The 18,227-nt window shown below is 38.0% G+C and overlaps 1 pseudogene; it reads right to left on the bottom strand.

Moving 5' to 3' along the window:
- Positions 1 to 7,774: 7,774 nt before the first annotated feature.
- LOC118909812 (olfactory receptor-like protein OLF4) lies at positions 7,775 to 8,721 on the bottom strand (annotated as a pseudogene).
- Between the last annotated feature and the right edge of the window lie 9,506 nt (positions 8,722 to 18,227).

Here is an 18,227-nt window from a genome sequence, read left to right as displayed (position 1 = left end):
AAGTCATGTCATCTGTGCCTCTTCCATGTTTATTTGACCAACTGGATTTTACTTTTTATTGAGGTATAGTTGATATACAATACTATATTGGTTTTACATGATCTTATACGGGGTAAGGAAGCTCCTTTCTCACTCTTCTTATAAGGTATCTTTTCTCAGTTTTTCCTGGATGTTGTGTTTTTTGTTTGTTTGTTTTTGTTTTTTTTTTGAGAGGGCATCTCTCATATTTATTAATCATATGGTTGTTAACAACAATAAAATTCTGTATGGGGTACTCAATGGATGTTGTATTTTGATCTCTTTTTGAACACATGCAAAAAGAACACTCTAAGTCACAGTTCTGGTTTTTGTAAAACATGCAAAATCCTCTCAGTGACATACACTATAAAATTTTGCCCACACCAGAAAACCCCATCTGCTAACCCAGAAGAAGTTTCTTAAGCTTTATGCCTGAGGATATTGCATCATACACACATTTATGTCACTCAGCCGTGACTTCTCCATTATGATGCAACACCAAAGGAGTGAGGCTTTCATGGGCAATGTTCACGGCACTTTTTCAAAATGGCATATGAATATAAGTGTACTTAAAAGGAAACGAATTTAAGAAAATGTATAGTTATTACATCAAAGAATGGTAGAGACAAGAAACCAGATAGAGTGATTTCATATGACTGTATTAAACAAAAATTATTAAATTAAAATAATAATAATTTGATAATAATCAACATGGATCAATAATTCCAGGTTAGGTTTCCCAAGGCTTGGAAATAAAGGAACATGACAGAAGGATCTTTAAAATTCAAAGGAAGCAGTATCTACATTTTGATTTCACCTTATACAGAGATACATGGATTCAAATATGTTCATACAAGGGAAAGGTGATTTTCCTTCAAATGTAAATAAAAATGCCTTTTAGAATATGGGTGAAAATGATGCAATTTTAGAAATAGATCTAATCATAAAACTCCAAAAGTCACAATCAGGAACACCAAAGATGTGAAAATAAATTAGAAACATGTTCAAAGGGTGATTTATTAGTACTAAGAACACCAAATAACATTGGTTTTCCCTTTCATTTATGGGAAGGGTTTATGAGTGAAAAATATTTAAATGGTAACTGAATGCTTCAGTAAGAAAAATAAGCAATGGAGAGAACACATATGACTGAGTGATAGATGTGACACCACACAACTAAAACACACTCACAATTTCCCCAAATATGCAACTGCTGATACCTACTAGAAGTCAGTGGTAAATTCAAAGTTGATGACAAAATTCCACTTGTTTCAAAGAATGCATTCAAGACAGGAATAAAAGCACTCTGAGAGCCCTATACATGTGTAAATACCTTGTCCAATTTATGATAAGAAACAAATGAACATGCCCACAAATATATTCTTCTTCACAGCTCACAATATATTTGCAAAGTAAATCTATTTAACATATATTTTTTAAATTAAGGTATAATTGATATACCATCTAATGAAGGTTCCAAATGAGCAACATTGTGGTTTCAACATTCACCCGTATTATCAAGTTCCACCCACATACCCCATTGCAGTCACCGTCCATCAGTATGTAAGATGCTACAGAGTCAACTTGCCTTCTCCATGCTGTACTGCCTTCCCCATGACCTACCTGTATTATGAGTGCTAATTACAATGCCCTGAATCCCCTTCTCCTTCCCTCCCACCAGCCCTCCCCAACCCCTTCCCTTTGGTAACCACTAGTCCCTTTTTGGAGTCTGTGAGTCTGTGCCGTTTTGTTCTTTTAGTTTTGACATATGACATTTTTATACAGATGAAATAAAACTTTGTCCAGTGAACACCCAGAGTGAAAGAAAATGATGTCAAATGAATGTCTCATGAACTGATGTTGCAAGGTGATATTTGCAAGCATTACACTGGTCTGGATCTAACTTATCAATATAGGGACATCTTCAAATATGCCCCACCTCAAAAATGAAAAGGAAGTGCCCTCACATCACTGGACATCCCTCCACACATAATTTTTCCAATCTTTTATTTTCCTACTCTTCTTATCTGAAAAACTCCTTGGATTTGTTCTACTTTAACTGAGAGCATTTTCTTCCTCCCCTTTCTTCCTCTAACTGGGATTCTATCACATAATAGTCAACAATGATCCATGAGTTGAGTTCAATATTCACTTTTCTTTTTAGCATTGTAAATAATTTGTTCAGTTAACCAAGCACACAAACAACTGTAACAATCTCTCGGTTTGGCCTAGGCTGGTGGCTCTCACTGTCCTCAGGAATACATGCTTGGTTTTGATTCCCTCTGACCCTTTCTTGAATCACCTACTGGGCTCTTGGACTCACATGTTGGGAATCCTCAGAGGAAGGTCCCTGGGTCGGAATCCGAATCCCTCATGGATGGCCAATGAGGGAGACTGAAGCTCTTTCTCAACAAGACAGTGAGGGGGCATGAAAAATCAGTCACAAAAAAAAATTTACAATTCTAAAGCAATAGATTATGCCCAGCCCAATGTGGCACATGATGAGGGGCTGCAGCACAGAAGATATTTATAGGTCCCTGTCTGCTCATTAGGCATATTTCCCTCCTGTAACTCCAGCTTATTAAATACATGATTCCCCTATGGGACAGAAAGCAAAGTTTTCCTGGAGATTCTTGTTTCCCAACAGACCAGGTGAAAATTGAGAGAATCTTGTATTTATTAGTGTTTCCTCATATACTCTGTTGGATTCAAGAGTTCTAAGTTGCAGGCAACATAAACTACGCATTTTTTTTCCAAACTTTGAGACTGAGCAACCTGCCTGGATTTGATAACTTTAATCTTCAAAATATTTACTTGTGGTGGAGACACAGTCCCTAATACCTACACAAAAGTGCTCTTTTTCCATTTCAACAAGGGGGATGAACTGTGTTTCTTTGGTTTAAAATTTGGCTTCATATCACAATTGCCAAAAAATGATGGATTTCATATATATGTCAGAAGCTATGAACTGTCATTTAGTCCCTCATTATGAACTATTAGCCATAAGGAGTACATTTAGATTGTTTTGCCCCACGATCTATACTTGAAATAGGAAATAAAATAGGTTCTACCCTGTAGTCTGCAGAAGGAACCCCAACCTGTAAACATCTTGATTTTTACCCAAGGAGACCCATTACAGACTTCCAGCCTTTAGAACTTTAAAAGTATGTGTGTTTGTTTAAAGTACTAGTGTGGTGATTTTACATTAGCACAGGAATTGAATACACATATTAATCCATTAAAATTTTGTCCAGGAAGCTGAGATCACGCTTCTCAATTATAATATTTATTTATTATACCCTGGGTGAAGGCATTTTGCATTGTAGTCACACCTTAAGAAGAAGAAGGACTATGAAATCATCTTGCAGATATTCAGCCTCTTTGGCTGGTAGAGAATTTCACATTGCACAAATGTAAGTGACTTTAGATTATGATGCCTCTGATGAATTAAGATAGGAAAATAATTTCAAATTTTCATTTTATGTCTACTGTTTAACTCAAATCTTTGTCCCTATATTTCTGTATTCTTTTAATTTCACAGTAATTCATTCATTCTTTGCATATCTATCCTTTTCAACTTTCCAGTTTCTTTCAACATAAAATATGAAATTGTAAATGAGTCATATTTGTGTACCTGTGTGCATATAAGTTTATTTGAAATAAAACTGCACAAATAAACACCCATGTATATACAAGCAGATTTACCTGGGAATGTTTTCTCAAACAACAAAATATGTCCACACATTTCACTTATTTATTACATTTGTCAGAGGTGATGTTTAATGTCTCCATTTACCTTCAGAAAAACAGAAGTTCAGGCTCAAGTTGATTAAAGTTTTAACAATTAACAAAAAAGGCAATTAAAGTTTCTTGTGCATTTTCTTGAATGATACAGAAGTGGAAACACACAGTATGTTTTGTAATTCTGTGTTGCTTTTATTGCCCAAATTGTATGGGGTTAAATAAGTGCAGTTTTATAGTATGTAATTATACTGTAGTATATAGTACATTAGTTAGAAGGAAAAGAATTTATGATGCATTGACCAGGGTAAGATGTGGAGCACAGGAAGCTGATTCACACTGAGCAGTGTAGGAGATATGTAGTCTAACTGGGAAGAAAATAGAGTATCATATATGGATGTAGTAACAAAGAGGTAAATTGAAGCAATTCACAGTTGATACTTGTGGAGTAAATGGCAGAATTTCCAGAATCTCCTGCCTGGCCTTAGCCCATTTACGTATTAACAGATGTGTGCTTATCACTGCAGAGCCTCCCATTGATCTGGGGAAAGGCGTGGAGAGAAAATGTCCATTCTCTCTGCCTCTCCATTCCCGGTATGGAATTGATCTGGTGACACCAAAGACCCAGCCACCGAGTTCCCATCAGAAAGGGTGGTTGGGGCAGGCAGAGTGTGAGTTGTGGCCAGAGGAGTTGGATGGAGCCAGACATGGGTAGTGACTCTAAGGAATAAAAGCCTTTCTCTTGACGTGCCCTTTGTTTAGCTTGTTTCACAGGGGGACTCACCCTGGGCCAGGAACACCATTCCCCCAGAGCTATAATACTCCTGTTTTCTGTAAAAAAGAAGATAAAAATCCATATAGAAATAGAGTTAACTTATCTGAGCTGATAGGATAATAGCACAGGCTTCCACATACTGTGAACATGTACATGAAGAGGAAAAGCATGAATAGGAGTGGCTGCAGTTCTTGTTCCTCTGAAAGTTCCAGAAGAAGAAACTCTGAAATATGGGTATAATTACCTGGTTCTATGTAGTGGAGATGACTACCACACAAGAGGAAAATAACAGGACTAATTTCAGACAGATTTGAATCACTCACTTATTTGAAATGCTACAAATCTGTTTTCTAGTCAGGAAATATAAAAATATTTTGTGTATACACCTGATCCCCTCCATGGGATTCCCAAACCTGCCACTACTGATAATGAATTTTTTTCATTCAGCTTTTTCCTAAGGGGTCATGTATACTCCAGTTTTAATGAGAAAATCTTCATTGTTTCAGGAATATAAATTGATTGCTGTTATGTTAAGCACTAAGCACAGAGCATTAAGAAGAAAAATCCCCATAATCCAATGATAATAAGGGAATATTTAAGCAAATAATAAATTCATATAACACTTCAGAAGGTTACAGTTGTTTCTGAGAAGGAACAGGGAAATGGGACAAGGGTCATATCATTGTAAAATCAACTAAGCCTGTAAAAAAGGCCTAGTTTATTCTCCAACTTAATCTACTGGCTGTTCTTTCACTTCCAGCCCCTTAAGCAGCTAAGTAACTTTGTAACTAGTATGAGAGACAGACCTTTAAAGTGTAAATGAACCTCTGTGGATAAATAATGGTGAGATCTGGATCAACACAGTCACCTAAGTAACCCCATTCTAAGACAACACTACGGAAGAATTATGAATCATCTGTATACATCAGGCCTTATGCCAACCCCTATCCAAAAGGCCCTATAAGACTCCAAACCCTTAACCCTTAGTGTGCCTCCCCTTGGTTACTCGCACTCCTATCTGAGTGTGTACGGTCTCTTCAAATCAACTTCCTTGCTGCATAAGCTTATTGCACTTGGTCTCTGAAATCTTTTATACGGTAAAGAGAGAAACTCACCAACCTCTCGTAGTCGTAAGTGTGTTTCTCGCTTTGCTATTTCACCCAGCTTTCTGGTCTTAACCAAATGCTTCTTTCTCTCCCTGTTTTATTTCAGACCAGTAGGGAAGTGTTAGTTCTCAGAACATAATCTCACTCTATCCAGAGCTTTGAGGCTCCCCCCAAATTCTGGGGTGAGAGGAATATAGTTCCCATACCATATAGATCAAGCAGACACTGGATGTCAGGTTACACTGGCTTTAGGAGTTGGCGAGGGATTTTCCCCATGTGAAGCACAAGTTCAATTAACTTCCCTATCTCCTGCTGATCGTTCTCGCTCTCTACTGCATGCATGGATGCTGGCATTTGTTTCCACTCTTATTTTAATGAATGCCTTTCATTCTGGCACTTGTCAGACCTGGTCAATCAAGAATTCTTTCCGAATTAGAGTCAAGGTGCCTCCCCAAACTGGGTTAAGGTTTCATCTGGTGTGCAGGGAGCGGTCTCCCAGATGCAGCTGCCAGAAACATTATGAAGGAGAGAAATACAGGGATGAAGGGGTGAGTAGGTTATTCTATTTTTAGTTGATATTTAGGTAGGACCTAAAACAAGGTCACAAAGAACAGAAACCTCAAGAGACAGAGGGAGATGAAAGGTATTATTGTACCTCATTTTAGATAGGATAGGTTTTAATGCAACAATAGATAACTGCTAAATATCAAATTAAACACAACTAAGGGGCAATTATAATAACCTGCTGTTTTTGTTTTTGGTGTATTATCTTCTATTTAAGAAAACCAATCATAATCATGCTAATAATCAAATTTCAAGTAAATTTATTAACAAGTGACTATACTGAGTTTCCCTTCTAGGTAAATAGGTGGGCTTGAAATGGCATACATATTTGCGCAGAAAAATTGGTTACTCTGAATCACAGGACTGGGCAGATCTCAAGCTCCCTTGTGAACTATGCTCTGATCATAAACTTGGAAGACATTCCTGAGCATGAAGGAGATTTGAAATAGGTGATGTTAACATTATTCATTCTTTAGCATTTATGATAGATATTAGACAGGCAATTTATTTCATAGAACAATATAAAGAGTCAAATTAGAATATTTTCAGAAGAAACACGAAGGTAATTCAGTAATTTTAAAAAAGAAACAATATAAAATAAACTGACCAATCCTTCATTTCAATGAATAAACCTCCCTCATGGACACCAATTTTCGATGATTCAATATATATTGGTACAGCATGAAAGAGACATTTTGCATACAAACATAATGGGTCATTTGAAATTTTGCTTTCTCATACTTATGTTCATCTCTAACACTAATACCATGTTAGGTCAATTAATTTATTCCCATTTGTCTTTCTATGTAGACTATGCTGGGGATACCATTTGGTAACCAAATTTGCCTGAGGATATGGTGGGCAATCAGGACAAGCTGAATAAAATGAAGAAGCATTTATATAGCACAGTAGCATCTTTGTAGAGTAAGTGCCCGATTTTAAGGTTTTTATTGCATTTTAAGTGATGACAGTGAGTTTTGATATCTGAGATATCCATTTCAATGATGGCCCTGTTGAGTAAACCTTGCCAGTTGACAAGCAGGCTGGCCTCTCCTCATCACAGTTCCCTCTCTTCCCTAGGCTGTGATTTCCTCTGCTCTATTAGTGAACATTCTTGCATCTGCTTTCAGAAATTTTTAAAAATCATTTACTGAAGTCCGCCAACTCCTGTTTTCTTGGAGTTTGTGGGTTATATCCTCTCTTATTCCCTTACTATCATCTTGATATAATCTTGGGTGGAAAAAGAAAGGAACTCGTGTACTCACTTGGCCATCTTGAGCCACAATCTGAAGTATTATCTGCAGTATTAGGAAATGAGACCATCTAAGCATCCCTCAATAAGGAAATGCTTCCATAAATTACGTTACATCTTTTGTATGGAATATTGCACACTTAAAAAATAAATTACCTATATATGTGTTGATATGTCAAGATATGATATAATTCAAAAATAAATAAGGAAATAGAGCAAGCTCTATTTCCGCGATGTGATCAAAGAGTAGTACTTTCTCTTTCTGAGGCTTTGACCCATGAAGTCATGAGAAATTCTTCATCTCCAGGACAACTGGTCTTATATGACAAGCATACCAATGAATCTTCTCAGAGCCATTTTTATATCTTTATTCCTGAGACTGTAGATGAAGGGGTTCAGCATGGGTGTGACCACAGTGTACATCACTGAAGCTATTGCACTTGAGTGTGAGCTCTGGGTAGCAGCAGAGCTAAGGTACACCCCAAGCATTGTACAATAAAATAGGGAGACAACAGAAAGATGAGATGCACATGTAGAAAATGCTTTATACTTGCCCTCAGATGATGATATTCTACATATGGAGGAAACTATCTTAGAGTAAGAATAAAGGATCCCTGCAAAGGGACCACCACACAGAAGGACAGCTGCAAAGTACATCACCAGGTTATTAAGAAAGGTGTCTGAACAGGCAAGTTGGATCATCTCATTGAGCTCACAAAAGAAGTGTGGGATTTCCAAGTTTGTACAAAAGGAGAGACGTAACATCATTAAGCTTTGTAACAAGGAATTCAGGGTACTCATGATCCAGGACACCAGGACCAGCAATTCACAGAGCTGGGGGTTCATGATGACTGTGTAATGCAGGGGGTGACAGATGGTCACATAATGGTCATAGGCCATCACAGTGAGAAGAAAGACATCCAACACTGCAAAGAGTATAAGAAAATAAATCTGGGTGATGCACCTTCATAGCTTATAGCTTTGCTCTCTGTCTGGGTGTTCCACAGCATCTTGGGGATGGTGGTGGTGGTGAAACATATGTCTACAAAGGACAGGCTGGAGAGGAAGAAGTACATGGGTGTGTGCAGGTGGGAGTCTTTACCGACAGCCAAGATGATGAGCAGGTTCCCAAACACTGTGATCAGGTACATGGAGAGGAAAAGTCCAAATACGAGGAGCTGCAGGGCTGGTTCCTCTGAAAATCCAAGAAGAAGAAATCCAGAAATTTGGGTATCATTTCCTAGGTCCATATGGTAGAGATGACTTCCAGGAAAGATGAAAAAAAATCAGTAATTTTTACTCAAACTTGCACTGTTCACATAGTTAAAATGCTACAATTAGTATTTCAGTGAATAAATTAATTTTAATATTTTTCACATGGTCCTATTTAAGGTGTCCCTTGGGCCACTTTTTATATGGAATTTTTGGCCCAATCGTCTTTTTCCCTTGAGGGGCCATGCATTCTACAGTTTTAATGGGAAATCCTTCAGGATCCCATGAATACAAATGAATGCTGACTCTGTTGTAGGCACTGTGTATGCAATGAACATAGGCCCTAGAAGGAAAAGTCTCTACAATTAAATGAAGGAGAAAGAGTAAATTAGCAAATAATAAAATAACATAATGCTGCAGGTGGTAACAGTCAGTGTGAAGAAAAGGAAAACAGGTATAAGTAGGGAGTGATAGGATATTCTATTTTCCATTGCTATTTAGGCAAGGTCTGCAAATAAGGGGACAATTGAACAGAAACCTCAAGTATGAGAAGAACACAGATGAAAAATTAGATGGGGAAGTGTGTGCTCGGCAGAGGAAATTGCCAATGCAAAGGCCTTGAGGAAGGTGCTTGTTTCAAATGTTCAACTCAGAGAAGGTGAAGTCAGAATTGCAACATGATGGGCATGAGGGAGTTTGAAGAGTGGTGGTGTCAGACATGGTCAGGAGATTAGTGGTCCTGAAACCTCAAGGCACATGGACTTCCTCATCCACAATACCTCTTACAGTCCTGCTGCAAATGCATTCATGAATTAAAACAAATTCTCTGTGCAGTACCTTCTCTTGATTGAGAACCGACCCCCATATTGTAAGACTCACCTTGGAATGTACGACCCTAAGTACCCCTTTCCTGAGGATGTTCACACACACACACACACACACACACACACACACAGGCATCTGGCACACCATGATGTCCTTAGTGTGTTATCTCCATGTGTTTCTAAGCTCTAGCCTTACTGACTAGTCTAGGAATGGACAGAAACCAAGTGGCCCAGATCAATGATCTTTGTCCTCTGGGATACAGAAGCAGTGCCCAGGATTTACAATTCTAAGGCCTCCCATGGGCAAATACACTTGGTCGCCATATTTGGAATGTCATTTACTGTCATGTATTTAATGAAACATTAAAATTGTGCTCAAAAATGGAGAAAGACAGAGACAGAGAGAGTCAGAAGCCTGAAATGGATGAGGAAGAACACTGATCTTAGAAGCTCAGGTGGTCCCTAAGAGACTGTGAGGGAGAATAATCTTAATTAGTTCTGGCAGCCATTGAACACTGATTATGTTCCCTAGATGCCCAGAAAATACATTGAGAACAAAAATAAACTTTTCCAAAGGACAATACTAATGATGCCTGTTGGAGTCAAACAGCCTACCTCATTTATATATGAGTAAATGAGCAAAGGGACAAATAACCTCCTCACAAAGGAAAATACACGTTATAAGCAAAGACAGACACTTTTAATATCAAGTGCTAGAATACTTGTTTGTCCTATGCCAAGCCCAGAGTTATTTGAAACTTCATTTTTATAGGGTCTCATAGGGGATGAAGTCAGCACCCTTCTCCAATTTCTTAGGTGGCATCTTTTCTTTCTCTTTCATATTGGGTTGAACTCATTTTTGACAAATCCACTGGGCACAGTCTAGTCCTGCTTCTGGACTTTGAAATGGGCAAAGAACTCCACAGACCTTCTATATTTATTCCACACCATAGAAATTATTTTTTATACCAAAAAACTTCTTCATCTGACTATGCCAGATGGCATTATGTTATAGAGACATCTATGACATTGTAGTCTGTCCTTGCTGTTCTAATACATGATCCAAAACAGCAGACTTCACCTGATATGTTCATCTCTGTACTTGGTATAAAGGTATGTGATACATATGTACTTACATAGAAACAAATCCAAGAATCTGATAAGTTAAAAATGGGAAGAATGAAGGGATAAAAAACAGGTCTAAATGAGTAGTTTCAAACAACTGTCATAAGCAAATTGAATGATGAATTAGTTACTGAAACAAGATATAAAAAAGTAGTAAATGGGGGCAAAAAGAAGGCACTGGGAGAAGTGAGGCAGAAACCTCCTCCCAAAACCACATATAAATGAAAATATAGCAAATACAACTAATCCTGAAAGAATGACACAAAGACCACAACAGACTGCCTCTATCTGAGGAAAAAGGTAAAGCAGCAAAGCCAAGATCCAGCAGAACACAAGCCCTACCCCCACGCCAACTCACAGGCCAAAGGAAGAGAAACAGCATGGAGGGAAAAGAAGCCCAGGACTGCTAAACACCCACACCCTGGGGATCTTTTCCAGGATCACAAATCCACAGTACATGGTTCTCTGGAGATTAGAGGAGTTGGAAAGCAAAGACAGGCACAATACTTGGAGATTGTGATTCAGGCTGCTTGTGGAGAACAGGAACACACATCTGGCCATTCTTTGATAAAATAAAAGGAAACACTTTGAAAGCCTTCTCAACAGTCAGAAGGGTGATAAAGGGGAAAGTATTATGCAAAGTTTGTTTCTCAGGAGAAAAGGCAGGTGGGCAAAATCATCCTGTCACACTAAGCCCAGCAGGTTGTAACCTTCCAGCACCTTCAGATGCTTTATTACACTCACTGGCAACACAGTGTTGAGAGCCTCAACACCTATATTCAGACTGCCATTCCTTCCTCCTGGCAGGAACCAACCCACACATCTGCTGCCCTTGCCATCACAACAAGCCAGCCAAAGGGCAGCCCCAACTATGCAGCTAAATTTTCATAAGGCAGAGGCTCCTTTCTGTTTGCTTGGCCCACTGGCCCTGGCAGTGGAGGCAGTGATGCAGCCAGGAAGTAGGAAAGAATTATTTCCCCCTGGTAGGCACTGGCAGTGTATTTTAAAGTGACTGCTACAGATGGAAGTGCTCCTAAGGCTAAATAGCTGTCACAAGAAAAAATAAAGCCACAGTAAAGGATGTAGACCAATTAATTACTAATCAAATGCAAAATTAAATCAGTTACGCACAAAGTCAGTCAGGGGATACAGAGAACAGATGATGACACCTAACATATAAAGAGTGTAGGAAGAAGAAAAAGAAGGAAGAGAAAAAAATAATCTTAAGATTGTGTTTACAATAGCATAATAAGCAAGTTAAGTGAGATTGTTAGATAGAAAAGAAGCTGCATTTGAACCATTCGTAACTACGAAGCCAAAACCTACAATGTCAATAAGTATGTATCTACTGACAATCACCCTAAATGTAAATGGAATGAATGCAACAATCAAAGGACATAGAGTTAGAGAATAGACAAAAAAGCAATACTAATCAATATGCTGCCTACAAGAAACTCACTTCAAACCCAAAAGATATACACAGACTAAAAGTGAAGGGATGGAAAAGGGTATTTCATGCAACTAATTGGGAGGAAAAGAGCAGGAGTTGCAATACTTGTATCAGATAAAATTGACTTCAAAGCAAAGAAAGTAACAAAAGACAAAGAAGGACATAATATAATATATGAAGGGGGTCAGTCCAACAAGAGGATATAATCATTATTAATATCTGTGCACCCAACATAGGAGCACCCACATATGTGAAACAAATACTAACAGAATTAAAGACAAAAATAGAATTCAATGCATTCATTTTAGGAGACTTTAACACAGCATTCACTCCAAGGGACAGGTCAACCATACAGAAAATAATTAAGGAGACAGAGACACTGAACAATACATTAGAACAGATGGACCTCACAGACGTCTATAGAACACTCAACCCAAAAGCAGTAGGATACACATGGAACATTTTCAAGATGAGATCATATTCCCAAACACAAACAGAGCCTCAGTAAATTCAAAAAGATTGAAATTGTATGAACCAGCTTCTCAGACCATAAAAGTATGAAACTAGAAATAAATTATGCAATAAAACAAAAAACCCCACAAACACATGGAGGCTTAAAAACATGTTCCTAAATAATCAATGGATCAATGATTGAATAAAAACTGATAAAGCAATATATGGAGACATATGACAGCAATAACTCAACACTGCAAAATCTGTGGGATGTAGTGAAGGCTGTGCAAAGAGGAATGTATACTGCAATACAGGATTTCCTCAGGAAATCAGAACAATCCAATATGAACAGTCTAAACTCAAAATCAATAAAACTAGAAAAAGAGGAACAAATAAGGCCCAAAGTCAGTAGAAGGAGGAACATAATAAAAATCAGAGCATAAATAAATAAAATCGAGAAGAATAAAACAGAATGAATCAATGAAATCAGGAGCTGGTTCTTTGAGAAAATAAGCAGAATAGATAAACCCAAAGCCTGAATTACCAAGAAAAAAAGAGAGTCTAAACATGTAAACAGAATCAGAGATGAGAAAGGAAAAATCACTACAAACACCACAGAAATACAAAGAATTATTAGAGAATACTATGAAAAATTATATGGCAACAAACTGTGTAACCTAGAAGAAGTGGACAACTTCCTAGAAAAATACAACCTTCTAAGGCTGACCCAGGAAGAAACAGAAAATCTTAACAGACCAATTAACAGCAATGAAATTGAACTGGTAATCATAAAACTACCCAAGAACAAAACCCATGGACCAGAGAGCTCCACTGCTGAATTTTATCAAACATTTAGTGAAGACCTAATACCCATTCTCCTTAAAGTTTTACAAAAAGAAGAAGAGGAGGGAATACTTCCAAACTCATTCTATGAGGCCAGGATCAGTCTAATGCCAAATCCAGACAAAGACACTACAACAAAAGAAAATTACAGACCAGTATCTCTGATTTACCTAGATGCACAAATACTCAACAAAATATCAGCAAACTGAATTCAAAAGTACATCAGTTGGCCAACAGACACATGAAAAGATGTTCCACATCGCTAATTATCAGAGAAATGCAAATTAAAACTACAATGAGGTATCACCTCACACCAGTAAGGATGGCTGCCATCCAAAAGACAAACAACAACAAATGTTGGCGAGGCTGTGGAGAAAGGGGAACCCTCCTACACTGCTGGTGGGAATGTAAGTTAGTTCAACCATTGTGGAAAGCAGTATGGAGGTACATCAAAATGTTCAAAACAGACTTACCATTTGACCCAGGAATTCCACTCCTAGGAATTTACCCTAAGAATGCAGCAATCAAGTTTGAGAAAGACAGATGCACCCCTATGTTTATTGCAGCACTATTTACAATAGCCAAGAATTGGAAGCAACCTAAATGTCCATCAATAGATGAATGGATAAAGAAGATGTGGTACATATACACAATGGAATACTACTCAGCTATAAGAAAAGGGCAAATCCAATCATTTGCAGCAACATGGATGGAGCTGGAGGGTATTATGCTCAGTGAAACAAGCCAAGCGGAGAAAGAGAAATACCAAATGATTTCACTTATCTGTGGAATATAAGAACAAAGGAAAAACTGAAGGAACAAAACAGCAGCAGAATCACAGAACTCAACAATGGACTAACAGGTACCAAAGGGAAAGGGACTGGGGAGGATGGGTGGGTAGGGAGGGATAAGGGGGGGAGAAGTAGGGGGGTATTAAGATTAACATGCATGGGGGGGTAGGAGAAAAGGGAGGGCTGTACAACACAGAGAAGGCAAGTAGTGATTCTACAACATTTTGCTATGCTGATGGACAGTGACTGTAAAGGGGTTTATAGGGGAGACCTGGTATAGGGGAGAGCCTAGTAAACATAATATTCGTCATGTAAGTGTAGATTAGTGATAGCAAAAAAAAAAAAAAAAAAAAAAAAAGGGCAGTTCCTGTGTGGTAACCTCCAACGAGTTCTACACAAGGGTATAAAGGGCATATAAAAGTGTAGGCAAAGGGTCTGTTTGTGTTTATACAGAGGATCAAAGCCTAATTGGGCTACCCCGAAAATGAACTAAGATACGATATGAAAAAGAACTTCCAACATCTGCACCCTCTGGAAGACTCATGCCAGAAGATGATCATCAAAAAACCCCAACAAAGATCCACGCACTGCTACAGCTGTAGATGCACTCATCCCACCAGTTCCTGGACCTGCCATGGGAATGAGGAAGGAGATATCTAAGCTGGCCTGTGCATACAGTAAAACAACAAAATTGGACTGGATCTATACTGTTGGAACTCAACCAAGAATTTGGAGAAGTGCAAATTGTAGCGCTCCAAAGTCTTACAACTACAAACTATTTATTGTTAAAAGAACATATGGCATGTGAACAGCCCCCAGGAATGGGTTGTTTTAATTTGTCTGATTTCTCTCAGACTGTTCAAGTTCATTTGGACAATATCCACCATATCATAGATAAGTTTTCACAAATGCCTAAGGTGCCTAACTGGTTTTCTTGGTTTCACTGCAGATGGCTGGTAATTACAGATATGCTTTGGTTATGTAACTATACTCCTATTATGTTAATGTGTGTGTGAAATTTAAGTAGTAGCTTAAAACTTATACATGCTGAAGTTACTCTACAAGAAGATATATCAAAGAAATAATCAATCTTCCCATGTTTTCTTCCGCCTGCTACTTCTATAGCTTTTCTTCTTCCTTCCTAATTACAACCCTTAAATAGAATTCGTGCCTCATATCAAATTTACCGAGTATCATAATTCTTCCAAGTGGTAAAGATACCTCAAGACAAATGCTGGGCATAGAAGCCACAGGGCATAAATATGCAAAGAAGTAAAAAGCTAACTTTTTCAAACAATAAGGCTTCTCTCTCACTTACCAACTTCACATTTCCCTGTATGGCCCCGGAAGATGACTGGTTAGCCAGAGACGGGTAAGATTCCTCAAGGGAGGAACAACCTAAGACAGGCACAGTCACAGGGGGGCCATCAGGTGAGAAATTGGGGATCAACAGAGGTGAGGCTTAGAATCTCACCCCCCCGTTCTGAGAGAAATCTTCTGCATACGTGGATGTTTTATTGCCCTGGTCTAGCTTGGATTAACACATAGTCTACAGGCACACACCTGATCATCTACATGTGCTCTCTTACAACACTAAACTATGTTTTCTACCTTTATCTTGTATCTACCTACCACTTCAGCATTTTATTAAAAATAATAATAATAAAGAGAGAAATGTGGTATCCACATATAAATCAAGTATAAAAACCAAATGAGTATTCATATTTGAACTGACTGTTTATAGTTCATAATGCATGAGCAAAACCGAAAGTTTCTGTGATCACTGCCCTTGTACTGTTCACTATGTAACTTATTCATTATGTAAGAATTTGTTCTACATGTAAAAACTTGTTTGTTATGCCTCAGAAGATTGGAGACTGACAAAAATTAGGCTTGGGGTGGAATAATGATTGTGCATTGAGCATTGACTCCCCTATACAGAATTTTATTGTCGTTAACAACCATTTGATCAATAAATATGAGAGATGCCCTCACAAAAAAAAAAAAAAAAAAAAAAAAAGGACAGACTTCCAATGGTAAAATAAATTAGTAACCGGGATGTAATGTATAGCATAAGGAATATAGTCAAGATATTGTAACAGCCTGGTAGGGTGATAGCTGGAACCTAGAATTATGTATATAAATGTTCTACCACTGTGTTGTACACTTGAAACTCATGTAATGTAATACTGTGTGTCAACTACCCTTCAATAAAAAATAATTATTAAAAAAAAAAAAAAAAAAAAAAAAGTACATCAGAAATGGGGAAATGGTGCTGGCAAAACTGGACAGCTACATGTAAGAGAATGAAACTGGATCACTGTCTAACCCCATACACAAAAGTACATTCAAAATGGATCAAAGACCTGAATGTAAGTCATGAAACCATAAAACTCTTAGAAAAAAACATAGGCAAAAATCTCTTAGACATAAACATGAGCGACTTCTTCATGAACATATATCCCCGGGCAAGGGATACAAAAGCTAAAATGAACAAGTGGGACTATATAAAGCTGAAAAGCTTCTGTACAGCAAAGGACACCATCAATAGAACAAGAAGATATCCTACAGTATAAGAGAATATATTCATAAATGACAGATATGATAAAGGGTTGACATCCAAAATATATAAAGAGCTCATGCACCTCAACAAACAAAAAGCAAATAATCCAATTAAAAAATGGGCAGAGGAGCTGAATAGACAGTCCTCTAAAGAAGAAATTCAGATGGCCAACAGACACATCTTTTCATGTGTCTGTTGCTAATCATTAGAGAAATGCAAATTAAACCACAATGAGATATCACCTCACCCCAGTAAGAATCACCACCATCCAAAAGATAAACCAGAACAAATGTTGGCGAGGTTGTGGAGAAAGGGGAACCCTCCTGCACTGCTTGTGGGAATGTAAATTAGTTCAACCATTGTGGAAATCATTATGGAGGTTCCTCAGAATGCTCAAAATAGAAATACAGTTTGACACAGGAATTCCACTTCTAGGAATTTACCCTAAGAATGCAGCAGCCCAGTTTGAAAAAGACATATGCTCCCCTATGTTTATCATAGCACTATTGACAATAGCCAAGAAATGGAAGCAACCTAAGTGTCCATCAGTAGGTGAATGGATAAAGAAGATGTGATAATATACACAAAGGAATATTATTCAGCCATAAGAAGAAGACAAATCCTAACATTTGCAACAACATGGATGGAGCTAGAGGGTATTATGCTCAGTGAAATAAGCCAGTCGGAGAGAGACAAGTACCAAATGATTTCACCCACATGGGGAGTATAAGAACAAAGAAAAACTGAAGGAACAAAACAGCAGCATAATCACAGAACCCAAGAACAGACTAACAGTTACCAAAGGGAAAGGGATTGAGGAGGATGGGTTGGAAGGGAGGGATAAGGGGTAAATAGTAAGGGGGCATTACAATTAGCATGTGTAGTGGGGGGGGGCATGAGGAGGGCTGTGCAACACAGAGAAGACGAGTAGGGATTCTGCAGCATCTTACTACGCTGATGGACAGTGACTAATGGGGTTTATGAGGGGGACTTGGTGAAGGGGGGAGCCTAGTAAGCATAATGTTCTTCATGTAATTGTAGATTAATGATACCAAAATTAAAAAAAAAACGTCAAAAAGATAATCCATCATGATCAAGTAGGACTTATTAAAGGTATGCATGGATGGTACAGTATTCAAAAATCCATCAAAATCATTCAGCTCATCAACAAAAAGGAGGACATAAACTACATGATCATCTCCATAGATGCTGAAAAAGCATTTGACAAAATTCAACTTCCATTCATGATAAAAACTCTCAACAAAATGGGCATAGAGGGCAAGTGCCTCAACATAATAAAGGCCATATATGGCAAACCCACAGGCAACATCATACTTAACAGTGAGAAGCTCCAAGCTTTTCCTTCAAGATCAGGAACACGATAAGGATGCCCACTCTCCCCATTTTTATTCAGTATAATCCAGGAGGTCGTAGCCACAGCAATCATAGAACACAAAGAAATAAAAGGCATCCAGATTGCTAAGGTGCAGTCAAAATGACACAGTTTGGT

Source organism: Manis pentadactyla, chromosome 12 (genome assembly GCF_030020395.1).
Source record: "Manis pentadactyla isolate mManPen7 chromosome 12, mManPen7.hap1, whole genome shotgun sequence".
Classification (NCBI taxonomy): domain Eukaryota; kingdom Metazoa; phylum Chordata; class Mammalia; order Pholidota; family Manidae; genus Manis; species Manis pentadactyla.
The sequence above is the reverse complement of the archived record's forward strand: the minus strand, read 5'-3'. Positions and strand labels throughout refer to the sequence as shown.